Here is a 25,484-nt window from a genome sequence, read left to right as displayed (position 1 = left end):
CAGGCTGCCAGTTTGTTTCTGGGTACAATTCAAAGTGTTGACAATTACCTTTAAAACCCTAAGTGGCTAGAGTCCTGGATGCCTGAGGGCCAACTCCTCCTACATGTTCTCTAAGATCTGCTGGAGATGTCCTTCACCACCTGGCTGCCTGCAGACCACCAATATTTTGTGGGGCAGGGGTGGTATGTGTGTTCAAGTATACATTAGAACAGGCATCCCCAACCTTCGGCCCTCCAGATGTTTTGGCCTACAACTCCCATGATCCCTAGCTAACAGGACCAGTGGTCGGGGATGATGGGAATTGTAGGCCAAAACATCTGGAGGGCCGAAGGTTGGGGATGCCTGCATTAGAACCTTAGGTTTGTGCATGTGAAGTAGGTTAAAGTGCTACTTTACTCTAGAACAAAAAAGCCATCTTTTTATTATGATGACGAAAACAGGAGTTTTTGCAGTTTGGAAAGTGATGGGGAAATGCCTTGAAAAGTGTGGAATGAACAAATGACTAGCAGGAAGACATGTAAACACCATGAAAGCACATCAGGACAAATACTCTCTTTTTTACCACCCCACAAACCAATCAGAACAACTGCTCAACAAGCTGAAAAACATCTTCATTTATGCTACAACAGCCGTGAGAGTTTTAATAGCACAAGGATGGAAGACTGAAGAAACCCCAACTAAAGAATCATGGCAAGAAAAATTGATGGACTATGCAGAACTGGCAAAACTGACATATAAGCTATGGGACAAGGATCACTGTGACTTTAAAGATGAATGGGAACCCTTTACAAAGTATTTGAAGATGCAACAAAGTGAGCTGGACTCCTTGGCTGGCTTTGAATAAACATTCACAAACTTTTTATTGATAATAATCAGCTAAATAGTTTGAGGATCTATACAGCTGTGTAACATGCAGAAAACAGCATTCTTAGAGAAATCAAAGACTGGAACTGAGGGAAGTCAGGAGTGGGGGGGGGGTTGTGTGGGAGGAAAATGGGGCGGGAAATAAGGATGATATGTTTCTGGATAATATGTTTTGTTTTAATTTTGAATTTAAAAAGTTTTTTTTAACAAAAGTAAAAATCTAAAACTGAAAAGAAAAAAAAAACAATTGCTTAACAAAGACTGGATGTAATTTTACTGCCACATAAGTTTTGTGCAAGCAAACAGGGAAGAATGCTCAATACATAGGTTGTCTGCAGGGGTCTCATGTCCCAGCTGTGGCTGAGACATGTTTGATTGGGAGAGAGCCTTCTTGGTGGCTGCACTCAAATCATGGAACACTTTACCTTGTGATAGCTTCCCCCTTCCTCACTGTTTTTTGCCGCGTGATTAAAGTAGCAAAACTTTGCCTTACTAGATGGTTTCCATGTGGTAGGTAGGTAGGCAGACCCTCATTTTATGCTATTTTTTTGTGCACAGCAGTTTTCATGCTGCTGCTTTATTTCTGTTAAGGGATTGTTTTGGGTTTCAGACCCCCAAGCCAACTTGAAGACTGCAGAGGTATCGGAAGTATATGGGATATTTGTTTCATTGATGGATTGCATTTATATGCCACCTTTGTCTCCAAAGGGCTCAGTCTGGCATACATGGTTCTCCCCTGTGAGGTGAATTAGGCTGAGAGGCAGTGACTTGCTCAGTGAGCTTCATGGCCAAGTGAGGATTTGAACCCTGGTTTCCCAGGTCCTAGTCTGCACCAATCAAATAAGCAAATAAATATATTGAATATCTGCCAAGTATTTAAGCTCAGAATCTTGTGGTGGTGGTGGGGGAATCGGGGGAGTATGTCAGCTCTATTCACGGCCCTGTTCCAAAGCATATCTATGAAGGACACAATCAGTGTAACCTCTACCATCTTGGCTATGAGTTCTGGGAGACCCGCTTCCCTGCCTTGCAGGCCTTTTCCCATCTCGACTGAGAGGGCAGAGCCCTGACTGATTCCAGCTACAAGGGATGAGGCTGCAGAACCTCATCTTGAGCTGAGGTATTCTTTGAGGAGGTTTTTTTGGGGGGCAGTTGTTGCTGTTGGTTTTTGGTATCTTTATTATAGATGTCATTGTGATTTATGTTGAAATTGTTCAGCTTGGTTGTGTATTCTTTTAATGGTTTATTTATGGTTTATGACTACATTTGCTATGTTGTCGTTACGTATTTTTTCATGTCGTAAGCCACTTTGAGCAGGGTTTGAACTATAGAAATGCGGCGGACAAATAAAATTATGCATACATACATTTGTGTATTTTTGTACCTGTGAAAATAAATCGCTCCCTGGGTGCTCCCCAGGGCAGAAAGAAATTGCAACATACTAATAATTCTCCTTTTGCTTCCCTTTAATTATTTCCAAAATCTGCCACATCACCATACCTAATAACAGGGCCGTGCCTGGAAAAATAAGCATAATCCTGCATTGATGCGCTCTTTGAGTTTGTATTAAGTAATTGGAACACTCTTACCAACAGTTTTGTAGACTGCACACGCATTTTAAAAAATGGAAGAAAAATGAACCCTTTTACCAGGCTTTTAACCACAGTGTAGTAGGAACAACAGAATGTTTAAAGTCTGTTAAAGATTAATTAATCCATTTTAAGTGCTGCTCTTGAGAATGTCTGCCAGTGCAACCTCGTGAATCCTAAAAGCTTATTGTTTGCTTTTAATTACCATGACATACTGAAAGAGTGGTATACACACATTCACGGCCATACTTCCGGGGGGGCGGGGCGTATAATAAACTAGCCTTTAATTTGGAGCCTGGAAGGACATGTGTACAGCAGTACAAAATCATTTACTATATTAACAATGGTAGGTGGGAAGAATATTCAGCCAAATATTCAACAAAATAATGGTCCACCGAATCCAGCATCCTTTTCTCACAGTGGCCAGCCGGATGCCCCTGGGAAGCTTGCAAGCAGGACTTGAGCACAAGAGCACTTTGCTCTCCTGCAGTTCCCAGCAACTGGTATTCAAAGGCAGCATGCCTCCAATAGCAGAGGTAGAACAGAGCCATTGTGGGTAGTAGCCGTTTATAGCCTCGTCCTCTATGAATTTCTCTAATCTTCTTTTTATAGTCATCCATGCTGGTGGGTCATTAATGACTCCTGTGGGAACCAGTTCCATAGTTCAGCTATGTGCTGTGTGAAAAAGTCCTTTCCTTTATCTGCCCTGAACCTTCAAACATTCAGCTTCATTGAATGTCCAAGAGATCTAGTGTCAGAGAAAAGCTTCTCTCCTCTCATATCAACTGTCTCCATGCCATGTGTACTTTTATAAACTTCTGTCATGTCACCTCTTATTCACCTTTTCTCTAAACTAAAAAGTCCCAAATGCTGAAACCGCTCCTCATAGGGGAATTGCTCCATCCCCTCGATCGTTCCGGTTGCCCTTTTCTAAACCTTTCCAACTCTACAATATCCTTTTGGAGGTGAGATGATCAGAACCGTACACAGCATTTCCAATGTGGTTGCACCTTCAGACGCAGCCAGCATTGCCAATGGTCCCGGATTACTGTTATCAATTTGATTGATTACCTACCCTTCATTCATGGCTGGGTCTCAACCATTTGGATGGAGTGGGTCCCAAAAATATGCACCTCGATGGTCAAAGGCCGGGGTAAAGAGATGTATATTCAGCATTTGCTGGAAACTGTATAGTGAAGGTGCCAGATGCTCTCTATGGGGAAGGAATTCCACAATTTAGGAGCTTCTACAAAGTATATCCTCTGCCAGGCCACTCCTGAGCTTCCAGGGAATAGTGGAGCTACCAAGGAGAGCCCTCTGCTGAACTTAAAACTCAAGGGGATCTGTAGGAAAGGAGGCCTTCTTTCAGATATTTGAGGCCCAAGTCACTTAGGGCATAATAATAATAATAATAATAATAATAATAATAATAATAATAATAATAATTTTTATTTATACCCCGCCCTCCCCAGCCAAGGCCGGGCTCAGGGCGGCTAACAAGCAATAATAAAAACAAGTTGAATGAATACAACTTAAAAACAAAATTAAAATACAACATTAAAATATTGAAACATTAAAATATTAAAATACTAATAATACTATAATGCTAATGTGAGCACCTTGAATCAGATCCAAAACAAACTGACAACCAATGCAGCTGTTTTAAAGCATAGACCCATGTTCTAAAAGCTCTAAAAGTTCTTTTAAAAGTACTAAAAGCAACTCCAGTTCTAAATATTCTAAAAGGAACCTCAGCCAGTAATCTGGCTGCTGCATTTTGCTCTGATTGAAGCTTTCAAGACACCTTCAAGGAGAGCTTCCAGTCTGGAACTGATCAGGAGCATGGAGTACAGCAGCCAAGTCATTTCCATCCAAAAGCGGCTATAGCTGGTGAACCAGCCATAGGTGGGAAAGGGCACTCAGAGCCCCTGAGTCCCTGGGAACAGTGTTGGATCCACAAGCACCCCAAGCTACAGACCTGCTCCTGCAACTCTGTCCAGGACAGGCCATCTCCCCCACCCCACATTTATTGGCCCACATCCAGCCCATCATCGTGTCCAAAAACTGACCTAATTGGTAGGAGTTGTAATCCAACAACATCTAGAGGGCACCAGATTGTGGGAGGCTGACAAAGATCATGAGCTGTGTTTCGCTTGGTGGGTCAGACCTACTCCAAATCAAAGGGCTTCTTTGCTTAATTAAGAAGTAGATTTTCCTAACAAGCCACAGTTCAGCTAGCTGCTGAAGTGCTGTCTCCATGGACACTTGCAACAGATGCCTAGCTGAGGAAGAAAGAGGTTGCTTTCTACAGCTGCAATTCCAGAAACTACTTGGCAGGACTTAATTTACACTGAATGCTTATAAGAACAGTGTGAAAAATATTTTATATAATCTGGACATCTGCAAACATCAAAAACGGAACCCTGCTTATTAAATATTGTAATCTAAGTCATGCCATTATCTATTTCGTATATGTGACTGCATTGCTGTTCTATTGCCCTTAGGAGATTTCATAGGGGCCAGCTCTATCATTAGACAGAGTGAAGCAAATGCCTCAGGCAGTTGATTTTGGGTTTCATGAAAAGGCAGCAAATGGTTACTTTTTTATTTCTTAGTGTTATATTTTTTATGCCAAGCAATAGGCACTTGTGGGAATTTCTCTCTCCATGATCAAAATAAGCAGTAGTTGAATGCTCAAAAGGGCTCCTCTCTGATGCTGGAATCATACCTAAGCCCACTTAGTTGCTGCCCTTGGTCCTGAATTCCAAATCCACACTATTCCAAGCCCAGAAACTGAACTTTAGCACCAAATTTCAGAGCACTTGATAATGCACACTACATCTCTCCACCAAAAGCTACCTGGCAAGCAAGGAGACCTGAAAAGAGAAATATCACTAGAAGAAAATTATCCCCTCAATAGCATTAACAGCAATTTGCTGTGTAGACAACTGCAATCAATGTAATTGCCAGGAGGTAAAATAAGATCTTTCATTATGAAATATTGGCAATATACTCAGCTTCAAGCAGTTTATGATATCACCACAACTCCTTCTATTTGTAAATGCAGTACATATACATATGCATATATATATATATATATATATATATATATATATATATATATATACATGCATATGTCAGTACATTTTGCTGTTCTTTCCCAAAAATGCCTACAGTGCTTATAAATGCTGCTGTTAGAGCTGTAGAGCTTCTTCATCTAAATCCCAGCCACGAAACTTGAATGGAAATGTGGCTAAGCTTTCAAAAGTCCTTGCAAGGCAATTACTACAGCATAAGAGTACAAGAGAGTCTAGGTGGTACAAGGGAACAAATTTTTCCACCATCAAACACCTCCGAAACATTACAGTACATCCATGTAATCTTACTTTTCCCTGCAAAGAGATACCCAGCATTAATGTGCCGTTGTAAGGTAGGCAGTGACTGTGGAAAAACCTTAACTACAATTCTTGTAAGCTCACAACCTTGCTTCCTCTCATGTTGCTATGCAATCTCTCTCTCCTCTCCCCATCCCCCACAGATTCATTTTGCAAATTAGTAGCAAGTGAACAAAGACAATAACATTAAAAAGTGGGGCTTGTGCACCAACAGATGTACTTTGTTCATTTATTTAACATGCACATTTTGGCTTCAATTATTGATGCCAATGCTCCCTCGCTTCAGTATTCCCTTGCAAAAATAATGAAATCATTCTCAGATGAAACATCACCATGCCATTCAGGTATAGATTCTTGAGAAGAGGGCAAATTATGAGTTGCGGGGGTTAATTTTTTTTTCTTGCAAAGTACAAGTTAACTGATTTTCAAGTGCATTTGCAAAAAATTAAAGGTAATGTGGGAGCTCTGACCCATCAGATACACAAGTATCTTATGTTGTGTGTGTGTTTTTTAAAAGAACAATTTCTTCCCGCTTTGGCATACTGAACCCCCTTGCCTCTTCCAAACCCAGCCAGTGAACAGCTGCTGTTTGTTATGAGCTACCAGCCTGTTTAAATAAGGAGGTTAATATTTTACAGGGGGGGGGGGTAGTGTGCTCGGCTTACTTTCCCCCTCTGCTACACTACATAGCTACACTAAATTCAGTAGGCTTAGATCAGCAACTTGTTGCTCTTATGCCCAGGACTTCTAGAAATTTCTCCTGGATTGATGTATTTCTTGCATTTGACTATTGCATTGACTTATACTTCTGAGTGCAACCAGGAAGACTATGGGCTACGAAAACACAGCTGTCCTAAAATGACTCTAGTGAGGTTCACATTTTGGCTCTAGAGGGGACAGGAGGTTTGTGGAGATTCATAGAATCATTTAAACCCTCTTCCCAAGTGCACTTCACTAACTTTCTAGTAATCCTTATTGCATTATTAACACACACACTCGATCCCATGTGAGGGAGAGCAGGAATGTGTTCCCAGCTTACCAGGAGTGATCTTTGTATGCTACAAGAGCAGCAAGAATTTTAATAGCACAAAATTGGAAGACCGGAGAAGTACCATCAAAAGAACAATGGTAAGAAAAACTGATGAATTATGCAGAGTTAGCAAAGTTAACGGACAAACTGCGTGAAAAGGACAACAGTGATTTTGAAAAAGAATGGGAACCTTTCACAATATATCTGCAGAAACAAAACAAAAAAATGGACTCACTGGCAAGATTTGAATAAACATTTGCAATTTTATTTACAGAAAACAAGAAGTATAACAATGTGATAACATAGTATTATATACAAACTGCAGAATATATCATTTTATGTAATAAACCAGAAATGGAAGATGAGGGAAGTCAACAGGGAGGGTGGAAAATGTTTAGTAATGATATTGGATATTTGTTATGAGAAAAGAAAATCAATAATAAATTATTATTTTTTAAAGGAGTGATCTTTGTAGCCTAACCCAGCTGGTGGGGGTGGGAGAACACCCAACTTTGGCTTCCTTCAGCATGGCTTTCAGTGCTTCACATGCACTCCTTAAGGGATCTTGGAGGTTGCTGCTTTTTATCCAGAAGCCCAGTTGGAGGTTGATGGGACATTCCAACCCCGCACACAACTGTAGCATATTGAAACAACCATGAAAACAGGCCCTTACTCAGTTCTGATATGGCAACTGTAGGTCAAGTTCCCAGTTGGGAGAGTGGCACGCAGAAGTAGCCATGTAAAGAAAGTACATGTTCCATCCAACCCAGTCCTTGCAGCCTCTCAGAGCATAGGTTGTATTGGGACAACAACGCAAAACATGGCTGCATGATTCTGTTGCATGGATGTTGTAACCAGCCTCTAAATCCTGCAAAATTATCTCCCTCCCCAAAATCCAAGATGTATGAAGAATTCAATATGCTACATCTGCTATGTGCAAAGATGTCAACTGGAAGAGCGCAGAAGGGCTTCTATGAAAAAACACCAGGATAAGGAAAGGAGGACAAGAGTGCCAAAGTTTGTTAAACTGAGGGTGTAACATAACTACAAGTCCCTGTCTAATCTTGCTTTGAAACTGCTTTGGGCCTCCTTTTCTCACTTCAAAGACCACTAGCTGTAAATGCTGCAAATAGTCTAAAAATTATTTGAGATTGTGAGTTGTTTTAAACCAGGCTTCCTCAACCTCGGCCCTTCAGATGTTTTTGAGACTACAATTCCCAGCATCCCTGACCACTGGTCCTGCTAGCTAGGGATCATGGGAGTTGTAGGCCAAAAACATCTGGAGGGCCGAGGTTGAGGAAGCCTGTTTTAAACTGTTTTTTTAATGTTATGTTGTAAATGGTTTTAACACACCCTGAAACTTTAGCGTGAAGGATGGGTAATATATTAAAACAACAACCACAACCTTGCTTCTTGACTACCTCCTACAAAGGTAAATTCTCTGGAATAACTGCATTTGGCACAAAACATTATTGCATTTCCCCACCCACCCACCCTCAGTTTCTGGCTCCATTAGTCAATGATGGCAACATATAAGGTCAAGGGTGCATGCTGATTCTTTTTAGATCTATTCGCTGCCTCTGATAACATCAATCAAAAGGATTTGTTGACATGGCTGGGGACTCTCAGCATGGATTTACAATCAGCTCTGTTCTTTTTCACAGCCAGAAGGAAACTCTACATAAAATCTTTTCTTGATTCTCTGTAACTTAAAGCATCCTCCTCAAACATCATCTTTTTATCTCCAATCTATATAATCACCCACCTTTCATCCACAGCATTTGGGGACAACTTGGCCCTCTCATTAAACTCCTTTGTCTTTCCCTCTTCTTGATGGGGGGGTCTTCTTCTCTACTTCTCCATTTTCCACCTACCAATTCCCTCTCTGCTATTCATACCTCCCCCTCAAGTGACCCATCCTATTTCCTGACCAAGTGATTCCTCAATGATAAGTAGAAATTCAGTGGATTTCAACAGTTGTCACATGTGATCACTGCATGTTGGAGATGCTGTGTAATACACAAGTGTGTATAAAGATGGATCTGCAAGTGTGTCTACAACAAAACCAAAAATGTGGTTCCCCACTAAAGCGGAAGCACTATTCTAGTCAATAGTCTGTCTTCCCACTGTGAGGAACATTCAGTTGGCACTTAATGTATATGTTAGGGGAAGCATTGTAAATTGAACGGTTAATGTGCACAACACCTGGCCTTTGTGCACATTCACCAGGCCTTATGGAGAATGTGTTCATTATCCGTCCATGATGACGGATGTGTCCATAATCTGTCCTGATCAATATGCATAATCTCCATCATGCCAGAGAATGTACAATTTGTACAAAATTCAATTTATGTGTATTCTTCAAACCCATAATATATCTAGTAGATGATGCTATTTATGTCTTTCCAGTTCACAAGAGGGAATTGGGCCCCTGTTGGGAGCAACTGGGAGATCCTATTGATTTTTAGGAATAATCAGACCACTAAGCACTTCCTGATTTCTCACAAATCTGAGGAGGTTCCAACACAACTCTCAGTAGATACACAATAATTCCCGTAACAGCCTCTCTCCATTTTAAGCCCTGCACTTGAAGAGCAAACAGAAATTGCTATTTGAAAGCATTATGTCCTGCTCTGTACTTGTTCTGCCTTTGAGTAATCTCCTGGCTGTTACTGAAAGGGTAGGCTTTGACCTAGAAGGAGTTGAATTTGTGAAGGTCATGAAGGTCAGTCCCTTCAGGAAACCATCAAGTCTAATCAAGTCAAGTTTATTTGTATCAGCCATAGGCCACCACAAAAAGAAGGAATGAAAGTATCACCTCTCTACATCCCAGAATCACAGTCCTGCAGTCAGTTTCATACATGAGTGGGGGGCGGGGGAATAAATCTACCTCATGTTATTAAATGTTAAAACTAAAAAGAAACCAATAAAATCACACCAATAAAGGAAGCAAAACATATTCCCTAAACTGGTGTCCTCCAGATGTTGTGGACTAAGTACCCATCAGCCCCACCCAACACAGGCTTTGGGTGATGGTGTCTGTAATCCAAGATATCTGGAAGGTACCAGGTTGGAGAAGGCTGCTCTACTCTCAGTAATTAATATTTTTGGTTACAAATAATAATTAGTATTACAGCAGCAGCAACTGTATAGTGCCATCACAGGGCATGGTTCTTTACAGAATATAAGACCAGTCCTTTCCCAAGAGGCTTCCAATTTAATACAGAGGAGACAAGCAAAGACTAGGAGAGAGGGAGGCAGAGGTGAACAGAGAAACAGAATCATAGAATTGTAGAGCTGGAAGGGACCCTGAGGACCATCTAGTCCAACCCCCTGCAATGCAGGATTATGCAGCTGCCCCATCCAGGGATCAAACCTGCAACCTTGGCATTATCAGCACCACACACTAACCAACTGAGCTATCTAGTTATGCACACTTAAGCACCATTAGAGTATGACATAGAGATCATCCTTATACCAGATTCTTTTTATTATTATTACATTTATATCCTGCCCTTCCTTCCAAAGGTAAAGGGACCCCTGACCATTAGGTCCAGTCGTGACCGACTCTGGGGTTGCGGCGCTCATCTTACTTTATTGGCTGAGGGAGCTGGCGTACAGCTTCCAGGTCATGTGGCCAGCATGACTAAGCCTCTTCTGGCGAACCAGAGCAGCGCACGGAAATGCCGCTTACCTTCCCGCTGGAGCGGTTCCTATTTATTTACTTGCACCTTGACGTGCTTTCGAACTGCTAGGTTGGCAGGAGCTGGGACTGAGCAACGGGAGCTCACCCTGTCGCGGGGATTCGAACTGCCAACCTTCTGATCGGCAAGCCCTAGGCTCTGTGGTTTAACCCACAGCACCACCTGCGTCCCACCCTTCCTTCCAAAGGAGCCCTTTAGTTATAAAAGGTTACATAAATATATCAGACCACATTTGGAAGAATGGGGTGTATGGTGCGTTAGGAGAGGGGGCCAGGGAATATGGACTTCAGCATATGAACTCTGTCCAGGCTCGGACGAGGCTGCTCTCAGCTGAAGCAGTGGGCACGAGCTGGGCTCCTGTGAGGAGCGGTGGAACCTCATTTGAAAAGTGAACAACTTGTGAAGTCACTGCAGCACAGTGCCAGCTGCAAAGATGAATTGCCAGAAGAAGAGAAGTTAAGCTGGAGCCTCATGGGAAGCTGCACTGGCAACCTGCTCTTGGCTCACACAGCAGACAGGACTGCAGCCTTAAGTCACCAACAAGTATCTGGAGCACGATTCCTTCTGGATCTTCAAATATCAAAATCACAGCAGAGCTGTGCAAGCCATTTTATTCACAGCCCCCTGCTGTGCAGGCTGCTATTAAAAAAAAATCAGAAATGTTAAAGGAACTGGGTGGTTGGAGCAGGGTGATAAATATAGATGAAACCTCAAGAAATTTTGGAGCAAATAGAATTATCATTTGCAACCTGTAAGGAAATAGCATTTCACAGAACAATGTGGATTGTGCAGTACCCTATAATGTTTATAGCACTTTAAAACTGTATTTCATTTGAATCTGTACACGCTGGATTCCAACAGCATAAGGAAAATCTTGAAAAGACAAAGGAAAGGGGTTTATTTTTCTCTAGAGAGAGTATTTTTCACAGACACTCTCATATCTCGTGATGGCTGTCCCAGTGTTGCTCTCATCATAGCTTTCTGTTGGAGCTATAATCACTACAGGTGTTCACATAAATAGCCCCTAATAATGCAGAAGGTCTCAGGAGGGGTGTCAGAATATTTTCAGTGAAGTGCCAACAGAGCCCGCATTTTTGACAGAATGAACATTCATCACCGTGGACACATTTAGAAAAACATGGCAGAAAAAAAGTCTGCTTTTTGGAACCCTTTAATAAGAGACTTTGCAAATTGGATTGACATGCTGTTTAATTCACATTCTTCCTATTGTTCTTGTGCCTTCCATTTGGAAAAATCAAATCAGTTTATTTTAAATCTTAAAAATAGCTCAGCTATCTTTAGATGCCCCTGGGAGTTCTCTTGCCTCACTTGAACACAACTTATCCTCATATAAGGCTTTCCTTGAGCCACAAGATCAGACCCCGTTTTATGCATTTGATTCTCCTAAATTCTTGTTTTAATGTGCTTTTATGCTGCTACTTTACTGGTTTTGGGTAGCATTTCTTTTTAACAATGCTGCTTCCTTTTATATTGTATACTGCTTAGAGACCTGCAAAATATTTTCAACAGTTTATCAATACTTTTAAATAAATGAATAAACAAATATTTGCAAAGAGGTTAAGAAAATGATGTGTCTTTTTATAGACACACATATATCACCTGCCTGATGCACATCAAATGTCTTTCTTCTCTTCTAGCAAAATATTGTTCCAGTGAGTGCTCACAATATGCTCCAGATGGGGTTTTAGTGTTCATTTTGTGACAAGAGTTTAATCTTTTAATGGATAGGGAGGGGATCCTACTTCTAAACCCTTACTACCCTTCCAGACAAGAAGAAGTCAGTCGTCTTCTTCTTATCCCTGGGGGACTTTACTATACATTTCCTCCATCCATCCACAAAAAATCACCTTTACATTTGTTCTTTGAACTGACATTACCACCAATCTATCCACTGGCTTATACTGCACAGTATATGACACAGAACAGACTCTGTTCTCCACAGATGGCCTGAAGCACAGAGGCAATACTCAGTGCAAGACTTAGTAAGCAGGCGATTCTACTGAATTCAACAAAGCTAATGCTAATTTGCTCCAGTTGAGACATTTGACATTCACCCACCCCCTTTATCCCTCCCAAGACCAATCACAGATACTCCAAGACCTGAACATATATCTTTTTTCCAGTTTAGAATGAAAAACATCATTGTTGCTGGCTCTGTCTTCCAGTAGGCCAGGAGCCCTGCATAAAAACTCTCCCATTCAGCCCCCAACTTCCTTGTACTGATCTGCCTACCCCATCTTCCCCCTTTCACAGTTTCGTGCCCTGAGAAGAAGGAGTCTGAAGACCCAGAGGTCTTGCCAAAGACTTGGGTGCAGAAACCATTCCCAGAAATAGTCCCATCAGCACTAGGGGAACTTGGTAGTCAGAGATGCCTTCAGCCACAAGGCCTGAGGAAGTTGCCATGGTCCCTTCTCCATGGACTCCTCTTCAGAACCCTCATCTGTGCAGGGTGGGGTACCTCTTGCTTACCGTATCGTCTTCAGGAGCAGAGTGGTATGGGAGCATACGGCTAGATCCAGCTGTCATTGAATAGAGTGCAGCTCCTTTAAGCTCCAATTTCCTCAAAGCTAGAATAGCTCAGTCTGTAGAGCATTAGACTCTTAATCTCAGGGCTCTGGGTTTGAACCCCATGTTGGGCAAAAGATTCCTGCATTGTAGGGGGTTGAACAAGATGACCCCCCCCCCACGGTCCCTTCCAACTCTGTGATTCTGTAGAAGCATAAACCTGACGGAGGAACTATTTTTAAAGACCTCGTTTGGTTTCAGATCTGGAGCAACTCTACACAGCTCCACAGGTAGCTGACCAGGGTCCTGAACTGAGCTTCACTCCACTTGGGCCTTAGGCTGGAACAGAAGCTGACTCCAATGCTCCCTCTTCTGCTCCTTGTCCTTATGCAGTAAGACATCAACAGAAGGATGTCACTGCCAAAAGCCAGGCTTTTCCCTGGTGGTGCTAGTGATTACACAGCATATGTGATCTAGTCTCACAACTGCAGGCCAAGCATTCCCAATGCCAGGCTATGGAAGAAAAATGAAATTGCTTCCTATATCCAAGGAGCCCCATTTGCCCCAGTTAGCGGTACAAGCTCTGTCTTCACACAAGCCTCTGCATTATGACAAACTCCTGGACTGCCAAACTCCCAAGAACCAGAGGCCCTTTGGAAAACACGGGTGTCATTTCCCATTGCACAGAGTACAGACTGAAACCCAAAGTTTAGTAACTTTTAAAAAATATACAGCACTGAATTATGCTAGATCCTTAAGTTAATATATAACATGTATTGTAAAAAATTATAGACACAAAAGTAAAATCAAGTAAGGTATTACATACAGGCAACCTATGAGCTCACATGGGATTACATGTAACTACAGCCAAGTTACAGGGAACCAGGCAGAGGGCTTTCTCGGTAGTGGCGCCTGCCCTGTGGAACGCCCTCCCACCAGATGTCAAAGAGAAAAACAACTACCAGACGTTTAGAAGACATCTGAAGGCAGCCCTGTTTAGGGAAGCTTTTAATGTTTGACAGACTATTGTATTTTAATATCTTGTTGGAAGCTGCCCAGAGTAGCTGGGGAAACTCAGCCAGATGGGCGGTGTTAATAATAATAATAATAATAATATTTATTAAAATAAGTCAAAGAGGGTAAAGGGCCTAGGATGATGGAGCAGGTGCCAACCAGATTTCCTATTGATGGCAAATGTGTAGTAAAATTCTTCACATCCCTTGGTGAGATATAACATAGCTGCTGGAGAAAAGGTATATTAAAAAAAAAGACTTCAATGATATATTAGCCCCATACACACCATACATTTGAAGCACATGGCTTCCCCCAAAGGATACTGGGAACTACAGTTTGTTAATGGTACTAGGAATTGTAGTTCTGTGGAAGGTAAACTATGGTTGCCAGAATTCTTTGGGGGAAGCCATGTGCTTTTAAATTCACAATGTGGGTGTAACCACTGAGGGAAGCCCCTGCTGCTTACATGTCTGTAGTATGCGTTAAAATAGTTGCTTATCCTCTGCGTACTTTGAATGTTCCTTGTCCCAGTGTGGCAGATGAACTACCACAACATGAACAAAAAATAGAGATCAGCAAAATGGCAAAAATGAACAAATAAGAGACACTTTTAGAACCTTACAGGAACCTGCTGCTCTGGATCATAGTAAAGGCAGAATCTCTAAGTAGCCACCACTGTCTTCCCATTAGAACAGACCCATTGTCATCCATCAGGAGAGCAAAGAAATTTAATTCACTCAAGTAACTGCTGTGCCTGGAGAGCTTATTGGCACCAAGGCAAACAATTTGCTTCTTCCACTCCAGCTTCAACATCAAAAGTTGAGGTTCTTGGGGGGTGGGGATCAGTGTTTACCATTTGTTTCCACAGCAACAATCTGCAAATTCTAAAACTATGTTACTGGTGAGCTCACAAAATAGCAAGCTGAAGATCTGAAAGCAAGATGGTATAATCACCAAGCTTCAGAATCCCTTCCCTGGGAATACAGCAACACTAATATGTCTAGCTTCTCACACAGATATATATACACACTCCACATAAAATATCTTGCAGCAAACAAGCATAATAACTCCCTTCAAATATGTGGGGCCTCACTCTCTTGTGTGCTATCACAGGATTTCAGCTTGCCCTCTTAGCTGCAGACATTTTGTCAAAATCTCCTGCTGTAAACTGTCCTGTACATGAACTCAAACACAAAAATGCAACATTCATTTTCCTCTCCGGAGTCACTCAGACCACATCCTGTGAGCACTGCAGGATGTGCTTTCATGTAATGCTTGCGTCTTTGCCTTTCAATGGAACAAAATGGCTGCAAAATCCACATTTTAGCATATTCCAAAGTGCAGCAGAAATATCTCCAGCTTCCGTGTGTCAAAAAATACTATTTTGTATTGCCAATATGTCCTCTCTTGTAGGGCGTTTAACAGGCTTTCTACAAAGACAACTTTCTCTCCCCCCCCCCCATATAAGGCTTCTTAGTTAGGACTGTGTGACCCTTCTGCAAGTGTAAACCAAGGGGTTCTGTCAGGGAACTGCCATCAGAGGCACGGGAGAAGGAGAGGGTCTCTGATTCTGCAGGGGAAGGTCCAAGCACTAGAGGGAGACTCAGCCGGGAAGAAGGGGAAGAGAATGAGTGTAACACCAGGGATCAGGGAGAGCAACGGAGGTGCAGGGGCTCCAGGACTCTTCATTGGAAGTTAGCGAGGAGAGCCCAAGCACCCCACTGCCCACGCCCACCCTGCGCAGGAGACTCCCACGCAGTGAGAGGCGGAAACGATTGGGCGTCAAACAACTCTTATGTTGGCAACGCTTTAAGAAACGCCCACAGACAGAATCTACGAGTGACTAAGAGCAGCCACGCTAAGATGGGCTGCGCAGTCCGGAGGGTTTAACCAGGCAATCCGATGCTCAAACGGAGCAGGATTACGCACGAGTAACTCCCAACCACTACAGGTTCAGTTTCTAAAATATACTGTTGGAGAAACAGCTTTATTCGCATTGCAGACGATTTGCAGCCACCACCTCTGGTAAAGACTATTGCTGTGATAGAGTCTAAACAAAAATAATAATAATAATAAATCATTTATATCTCAATGTATGGGGGCTGGGATTTCACTGAAAACTCTGGTGGGAATTTTATGCAGACAGAAGAAGGGAACTGAAAGTGAAATTTTACCAGGCAATTGGAATAACCACCTGTTCCAAGGAGAAATGTCACCATTAATTCTTAATGTTCACAGACTGGAAACACTCTTTTGCAGGCTAGTGCACTGGAAGACTTGTCCAGAGCTTACACCAGCACAGCAACTATTTACAGGTGATGCAACAAGATCCAGGGTGTGTGTGTGTGTGTTGTCATTTCATTCAAAGCCCCTTTGGACTGCTGCCCTGTCGTTTTCTGCAGGTGTGTTCTTTAACATGCAATTGACATGATATTAGTGCATTAGTGTTGGACTGAGATTGGACCGTCCACACTTCATTTCACTTTGTTACTTTTCCTGTGAAGCTTCCCCAATGTTATCACATTACTGCCATCTGGAGGGGCACTCTTGTGCTAGTGTACAATCAAAGTAGGCTAGAAGCAGCAGCAACAACAACAACCCCAGAACATTTGCGGTATAAAAAAATTACAGGACTTCAGCAGGAAATTACAGGATATACGCTGACAGAAAATGAAGCCAAATGGCCTCTCCAATTTTTTTTGCAGGTGCAAGCTGTATTGAAAACAGGCTATCACATATAATCACCCCAATACAGTCATGAGCACAAATCACCAGGAATGCACAATCAAAGTACATCAGGAGGGGCACTCAGTTATGACTCGGAAAGCCGCCTTTTCAACAAGATAGAACTTTTTTGTTGAAAACATGGGCAACTTATGCAAACACACACACACACACACACACACACACACACACTAGCTTTCGAGACTGTTTTATGGAAACCAGAGTGTTAAAACTCCCAGGCAAACTCCAAGGAAACACACTCAGAAACAATCATTTGACTTTGTACCTAAGCCTTCAAAAATTAAAATAAACCATTTCAAGAGGTATGTCAAACATTGGCAAAAAAGAGAGAGCTTATGTTCACCCGATGCAAAGCTGAAATTGTGTGACTGGTTACAGCCCAGCTCTTTATTTCAAGTATGTAACATACTATTTTGCTTTCCTGGACCATGAATGCCGTGTTCAAGACTCATGGAATTAAACGGCAATTTATCAGGGACAACAGCTGCAGAAGGAGCAGCCATCTCCTCTATGAGCAAAGAAGGATGCGTCCAGGATGCAACAAAAGCCAAGCAACTGAGCCAGTGAACTGCATAATATGCCTTGTTATTTCCCTGTTTCTTATATTGATCTTTTTTAATGGCATGCTCATTCTTGCTTTCATGCTCCCATCTAAAATATTGACCTCCCATTGGGGAAGGAGGGAGAATGCGGGTTTATAGGCCTGTTAAAGAGATTCCATTTGCACAGAACTTTAAAACGGCAAAGTAAAGATGTAACTCAAAAAATCCACATTTAGACCCATGCAGTGTCCCACCGAGGTCAGTGCAGAATCTGTGTTACTGAACAAGTCCCCCTACAGATGCTTCCAGACTCTGGTCCGGGGTCAGCAAATTCCGTATGTCAGTTGAGATGCTTATGCAGTATAACCACAGTCCCGCTATCCTTTTACATGCTCGACAAACACTGCATTGGTGCTCCGGCGTTTATTTTGACCACACTTATTATTTCTGGTCCTAATTTCCATGGGTATAATGGGATGGCACTGGGGCTGTACAAGGCAATTGGCCATGGCATCTCCACAAAGTAATGGTGATTATATGAAAGTAGACTGTGCCATTCTGATTGGGAATTTAAACTAGAGTTTATAAAGGGCACCAAGATCCTTGTGGGTAATCTATGTAACAATACAAAACCACCCAGCAAGTATGCATGCAACTAGAAAGCCTGTAGCACATTGCCTTAGATCAGAGAAAACCAACCTGGTGCCCCCTCCAGATGTTGCCGGGCTCCAACTCCCATCAGCCCCAGCCAACATGGCCAACTTGGCCAATGACCTCTGCTCTTGATGAAGTAGTTTAGAACAGAGGGGGCTAATTTATACCTGCTTAGACAATTGGCCTATCTAGCCCAGTATTGTCTACACTGACAAGTAGCTGGTGCCCAGGGCCTTAGGCAAAAGGATTTCTCAACTCACCATGTCTTTATAACTGGAGAGGTGCCCAAAACTGAACCTGGGACTTCTGTGTACAAAGCATTGGCTTCATCACTGAACTATGTTGCTAATTGGCTTCCAATTTTGGATTGCAAAATTTGCAAAAGCCACCATCTCCCCCAAGCAGTTTGCAGATGTGGGCTTGCATCTAGACCAGGAAGTCAACAGAGGCCCGCTGTGACCTCACAGCAGATCAGCCAATGGTTATCAAGTGAAGTGGAGCAGCAGCAACAACAGCAAGAAAATGAAGATTCTTAGAAGGGAGATTCATTGACAGTTACAGGCAGTTACATCGCATTCCCCTTTAATAGAGAAACAATTTACTACCTCAACCTCTTTATCTCTTTCCAAAGGGGCAGGTGTGTTCATCTGTTGTAGCATAATCAAGGAAGAGTCTTGCAGCACTTTAAAGACTAACACATTTTCTTTATCTCTCTAAGCTTTGATAAAACTGTAAAGAAATGCTTTTCATTTTCTCATTTCCAATCTAAATTTTGATCTTTCACAAATAATCTGGGCTCTGAAAAACACAATGCCTTCAGAACTGAAATTTCAGGATTGTTTTAAAAAACGATCTAACAGAGACAGACATCTGCTAATAATTTTTTCTGCTAATAAATATCCACACAGTAACTGTGATTCAGCCCTTTCAAACTTGTATTACTAAATGCAAATGAAAAATTGAGAAAACCATAGTGACGCTAGCTTGTCTAGATCCTTTGTTAAAATTCTGAGCAGTGAAAGTAGACTAAAAAACAAATGCTTTCCCTCTCCTTAATGCTAATGACACCCAGCAATATTTCTCATCATTATCTGAGTCAGATAAGGTGATTCTTGGAAACAGGAATGGACTGGATGAAGGCCACTACAGTGAGGCTGAATCCTGACAAACTGAAGTCTTGAGAGTGGGTGGTTCTCAAGTCAGAATTTGGTAAAATTGTTGGGTCATATGTCATTACATTGCTTGTATAATGAATAGGTAGTGCATTGCAATCCATTAGTGCAAAAAGGTCCAAGGCAACAAATGAACTAGTTTATCTATACCAGATTTGCATGAGAGATTCCATACCCAAATGACTACATCTACACATGGCCAGTAGGGAGACATGTGAATCCTGAATTTCATACCACTGTTACGGCCTTCAGCGTTAAATAATGGAATCTAGGAAACAGCAGTGGGATTGTTTGAATTGGTTCTGTTTTGGAATTTATAAAATAAATACAGTTAGACTGAAAACCCCCATAAAGAAACTGGACCCTTTCAAATACTAGCAAAGTTACCCATCCTTTCTCACATGGCCAACCAGTTCATGCTGCTCTCAGAGGCTGAGGAATCATAGAATCATAGAGTTGGAAGAGACCACAAGGGCCATCGAGTCCAACCCCCTGCCAAGCAGGAAACACCATCAGAGCACTCCTGACATATGGTTGTCAAGCTTAAAGACCTCCAAAGAAGGAGACTCCACCACACTCCCTGGCAGCAAATTCCACTGTCAAACAGCTCTTACTGTCAGGAAGTTCTTCCTAATGTTTAGGTGGAATCTTCTTTCTTGTAGTTTGGATCCATTGCTCCTTGTTCGCTTCTCTGGAGCAGCAGAACACAACCTTTCTCCCTCCTCTATATGACATCCTTTTATATATTTGAACATGGCTATCATATCACCCCTTAGCCTCCTCTTCTCCAGGCTAAACATGCCCAGCTCCCTTAGCCGTTCCTCATAAGGCATCGTTTCCAGGCCTTTGACCATTTTGGTTGCCCTCCTCTGGACATGTTCCAGTTTGTCAGTGTCCTTCTTGAACTGTGGTGCCCAGAACTGGACACAGTACTCCAGGTAAGGTCTGACCAGAGCAGAATACAGTGGCACTATTACTTCCCTTGATCTAGATGCTATACTCCTATTGATGCAGCCCAGAATTGCATTGGCTTTTTTAGCTGCCGCGTCACACTGTTGGCTCATGTCAAGTTTGTGGTCAACCAAGACTCCTAGATCCTTTTCACATGTACTGCTCTCAAGCCAGGTGTCACCCATCTTATATTTGTGCCATCTTATATTTGGCCCAGTTCTCTAATCTGTCAAGGTTGTTTTGAAGTGTGATCCTGTCCTCTGGGGTGTTAGCCACCCCTCCCAGTTTGGTGTCATCTGCAAATTTGATCAGGATGCCCTTGAGTCCATCATCCAAGTCATTGATAAAGATGTTGAATAAGACCGGGCCCAAGACAGAACCCTGTGGCACCCCACTAGTCACTCTTCTCCAGGATGAAGAGGAACCATTGATAAGCATCCTTTGGGTTTGGTCAGTCAGCCAGTTACAAATCCACTGAGTGGTAGCATAGTCAAGACCGCATTTTACCAGCTTCTTTACAAGAATATCATGGGGCACCTTGTCGAATGCCTTGCTGAAATCAAGGTAGGCTACATCCACTGCGTTCCCTTCATCTACCAGGCTTGTAATTCTGTCAAAAAATGAGATCAGGTTAGTCTGACATGACTTATTTTTCAGAAATCCATGCTGACTATTGGTGCTCACAGACTGTTTGCTTAATGATCTGCTCCAGAATCTTTCCTGGTATTGATGTCAGACTGACTGGGCGATAATTATTTGGGTCCTCTTTTTCCCCCTTTTTGAAAATAGGGACAACATTTGCCCTCCTCCAGTCTGCCGGGACTTCGCCTGTTCTCCAGGAATTCTCAAAGATGACTGCCAGTGGTTCTGAGATCACATCTGCCAGTTCTTTTAATACTCTTGGATGCAGTTCGTCTGGCCCTAGGAGACTTGAATACATCTAAACTAGCCAAGTATTATTGTACTATCTCCTTAGTTATTCTGGGCTGTGTTTCCTCTACTGAATCATTTGCTCCAAATTCTTCAGGTCGGGCATTGTTTTCTTTATCGGAGAAGACTGAGGCAAAGAAGGCATTGAGGAGTTCAGTCCTTTCTGTGTCCCCTGTTTGCATTACACCATCTTCTCCTCTGAGTGTCCCCACTGTTTCTTTGTTCTTCCTTTTGCTACGGACATACCCATAAAAGCCTTTTTTGTTGCTTTTAACCTCTCTAGCAAGCCTGAGTTCATTCTATGCTTTAGCTTTTCTGACTTTGTGTCTACATGTGCTGGCTATTTGTTTGAATTCCTCTTTGGTGGTTTCCCCCCTTTTCCATTTTTTGTACACATCCTTTTTTAATCTTAACTCAGTTAAAAGTTCTTTAGATAGCCACCCTGGCTTCTTTAGGCACCTTCCATGTTTCCGTCTCATTGGTATTGCCTGAAGTTGTGCTTTTACTATCTCCCTCTTAACAAACTCCCAGCCATCATGAACTCCCTTTCCTTTTAGTATTACTGTCCATGGGATCTCACCCAGCACTTCCCTAAGTTTTATGAAGTCGGCTTTCTTAAAGTCAAGAAATTGAGTCCTAGTATGCTTGGCTGCTCCTTTCCACTGTATAGTAAACTTCAGAAGAGCATGATCACTCGCGCCTAATGATCCTTCCACTTCTACCCCACTAACCAGGTCATCAACATTGGTTAGGACCAGATCTAAAATGGCTGTTCCTCTTGTTGCTTCTCCCACTTTCTGGACAATGAAGTTGTCTGCAAGGCCAGTGAGGAATCTGTTTGACCTTATGCTCTTGGCTGAGTTTGACATCCAACAAATATCCGGGTAATTGAAGTCCCCCATTACTACTATCTCCTTTCCTTTTGCATGCTTGGCCATCTGTTCCAGGAAAGCATCATCTATGTCCTCCATTTGGCTTGGGGATCTATAGTAAACTCCCACAATGAGGTCTCTGTTATTCTTCTCTCCCTTAATTTTGACCCAAATGCTCTCACTTTGGCTTTGAGGTTCTAAATCTTGGATCTCTTCACAGGTATACACATCCCTGACATATAACGCCACTCCTCCTCCTTTCTTGTCCGGTCTGTTTCTCTGAAATAGATTGTATCCCTCCATTATTACATTCCAATCGTGGGACTTATCCCACCAGGTTTCAGTGATGCCTATTATGTCATATTTAGTTCGCTGTACCAAGAGCTCAAGCTCATCTTGTTTATTTCCCATGCTTTGAGCATTAGTGTACAGACACTGAAGTCCATTAATCATTCCCCCGTGTCTCTTATTTAAGGATTTTTTCCTCCCACCACTAGGTCTGCGTGCTGTTTGCTCCATTTGGTCTATGACATTTGGATGATCATCTTCATCATCATCAACAACAAGACCAAGAAAGCTGTCAGTCTCCCCACACCCTCTTGGCTCCACCTACCACTGCTGTACAGTCCATTATCTGTCTTGGACAATAGTACACTCAACCACAAAGCATTCTACTAGGGTGAGAAACAGATTAGTAAATCTGTGTACATTAATGCAGACTCTCCTCACTCTATAGTTTCAGTGTCTTTACCACTGATACCTGGTACCCAGTGTCCATTGGGACTGGTGGGGCAGAAAGCAGGAAGCCAAAGTCAATGACAGGCAGAGCCATCTCCTTATTGGTTGTAAGTAAGATGGCGGTCAGGTAGGGGTTGTCATGGTGCCCCATTTTCCCTAATGGTCCTCCGCTGGTCCCTAAATTCAAGCAAGCATACAAAACACAATACTAAACCTTCCTGAGCTTCCCTCTTAAACTGTTGCAATCTATAATGTACCTTTTCCTGTGAGAATCTGTGTCAGAGCCCAAATATTGACTGTGAACTCAATCTCAAAACCTGGCTCCCTATTCCCCACCACCAGAACTACATTCAATTTTTGGTTTGTACTGAAACCAAGCCTTGAAAATAAGCCCACCGAAGACAGTAGTCCATATTGGGGTCCATGACCCACCAGTCATTTGTCTGTTGAAAACTTTGTCTGGTGATCCATCCATGAGTGGGTGATGCATAAGGATGGATTGTGCCCCAAGACTACTGGCTTGAATTGGTAGATTTAGAGTTCAAGTTTATTGTGTGCTGATTTTAACCAATGAAAATCAATTTGAATTAGTGGGCGGGTGTATTAAAGGCACACTTCTTCATATTTGTAGGCTATTTTGATGGTACTGGCATGTTACCACAGTAAGAAATGAAATACATGTTACTGAGTTGGATGCAATCTAACATTAGTGCAAGAAGCAGGAGAGTTTGAGGTGTTGCTCAAGTTGCAGCAGAAGCAGTGTAACAGTACAACACAGCATACAAGACTTGCAACTCTTCTGCCAACCCAAGCTGGCAATTGTACTACCCTAAGAACGGGGCTCCCACTAGCAGAATGGCTGCTGTGCTAGTGAAGTTGCCACAGATGGAGCAATACACCCCTTTACTTCTTACAATGAGTGGCCTTTGGGGTTTCTTAAATAAGTTCTCTTACTTTATTTCAAGCAGTCATTTTTAGGGAGGTTATGGTAATACACAAGTCTTCTGAAGACTGGTTCAAAAGACAGAAGCTTCATCAAAATCCTTTAATCCTAATGCAAACACTTTGTAAATAAGCCCAGTGTCACTGACTTGTAATCAGCGTTCAGATTATCCCCCGACAAATACCTTTGCCTCTCAGAAGAAGATGAAGTGGGGTTCCCCTCCCATCCACTCAGCTGTTGCAAGCGAGCTCATGCTGAAAAGTCAGGGAGAGGCCACGACTCCTATAGAGTTTTCAGCTCTCCGGAGACTTCTGGCTGGCACAAGTGCGACACCCATTAAATGTGGCTGCAAAGAGGACATGTGGAAGATGGATGCTTCCTTGTTATATGCTATGTCTACAAAAAGAGCCAAGGGAAATGAACTGCTCCTCCACAACATAGCCTTCTCAGGGAGTTCAAGTAAGTTAGCTGCAGACAGCTGTCGATGCTGCAATCAGCTGATAGTCTCTGATCACTGCACCCCAGGAATCATTTCAATAACTACAAAATCCCACCACCTTAGATGCCAACAGGATAATAGTGAGACACATGACAGGCAGACCACAAGTCTATGGAAGCACTGTTTAGATTTACAGGTATAGGGAGAATGGAATGAATTTGGGGGTCTCCAAAAGATGTTATTGTTATAGTCACGAGACAAAGACTGAGGCTGAATAGACTTACAGCAGCTTCAGAACTAATCTCTATGATTCAGTAGGGAAAGGCATGATAAAAGGGGCAGCTGATCATGGTCACAATCCATAAGGTGTTGATGCAAAACAAAAGGCTCTTCATGGGAGCAATACTTGGTGGATTGTGATGAATTATCCACACTACTATTCTTGCCCAAAGCCCTGCCTCCAGGATGTGTTTAGCCCAGGATTTAAAAAAGTTGGAGTGGTTTCCCAGGGGCAAACATGTAATGTGTTTTGAGGGAGGACGTGGATTGAATACTTCTAGGGCAATAAACTAAGTAGTTAGTGAATTCAGTAAATATACAAAGGCAAGAATTTCTGTAGTACGTCAGACAGACTCATCAGGCCAACTCTACCATTAGGCAAAGTGAAGCAACTGCTTCAGGTGGCGGTTCTGGGGCGAGCAGCGGGAAGGGAAGGCGACAGATACAAGGAGTTGGACAGAACTGTGTGTGTGCCCCATACAGCCTGCTCTGTACCCACTAATCTGGCCTGTTGTCCTCAGATGCAGGAGAATAAACTGTTTTGTCAGTTGTATTGAATTAAGATTAAACTGCCCATCCTAGAAAGAGGAACAGGTGCATCTTGGCTATTGTTGCAGGCAGAAAATTGTATTGGGCTGGCCCTCAGACTCCTGTTTCACCCAATCCAGTATCTTCTTGCTGGCACGTGGAATAATGTGGCCCGACAAGATCCTCTCCATAAACCCCATTTCAGTTAATGATCAGTGTTAGCCCTAAAATTTCTGGACCATCCATAATAATTCCAGCTGTCAAGCAGTTATGGACTACAACTGCAACCTGTTGCAAAATTTAATTATCAATCAATCAATCCTATTACCAGGGCTGGCCCTACCATTAGGTTAAGCAAGGTGGTTGCCTGAGGAGGCCGATGATGACGGGTGGAGAACAGGCAGGGTTGTGTGTGCTACACAGGTTACCTTGAGCCTTCTAAGCTGCCCTACTGCCCTCCAGATGCAGCGAAGGATGCTGTCCCTTCAGCAGTGCTGAAAAAAGATCAGACTGCTGGATCCCTTGCAAGTGTTTGTGCAGAGAATGGGGAGGGGATCTTGTCCTTTGCC

At 42.6% G+C, this 25,484-nt stretch overlaps 1 protein-coding gene across 2 annotated transcripts in view; it reads right to left on the bottom strand.

Moving 5' to 3' along the window:
* The window catches only part of CACNA1I (calcium voltage-gated channel subunit alpha1 I), a 370,432-nt gene that overhangs the window by 245,287 nt on the left and 99,661 nt on the right, over positions 1-25,484 (bottom strand). The gene's annotated exons all lie outside the window — the stretch shown is intronic.

Source organism: Podarcis liolepis, assembly GCF_965112155.1.
Source record: "Podarcis liolepis genome assembly, chromosome: 10".
In the NCBI taxonomy this organism is placed as follows: domain Eukaryota; kingdom Metazoa; phylum Chordata; class Lepidosauria; order Squamata; family Lacertidae; genus Podarcis; species Podarcis liolepis.
This window is presented reverse-complemented; position numbering and strand designations above follow the sequence as displayed.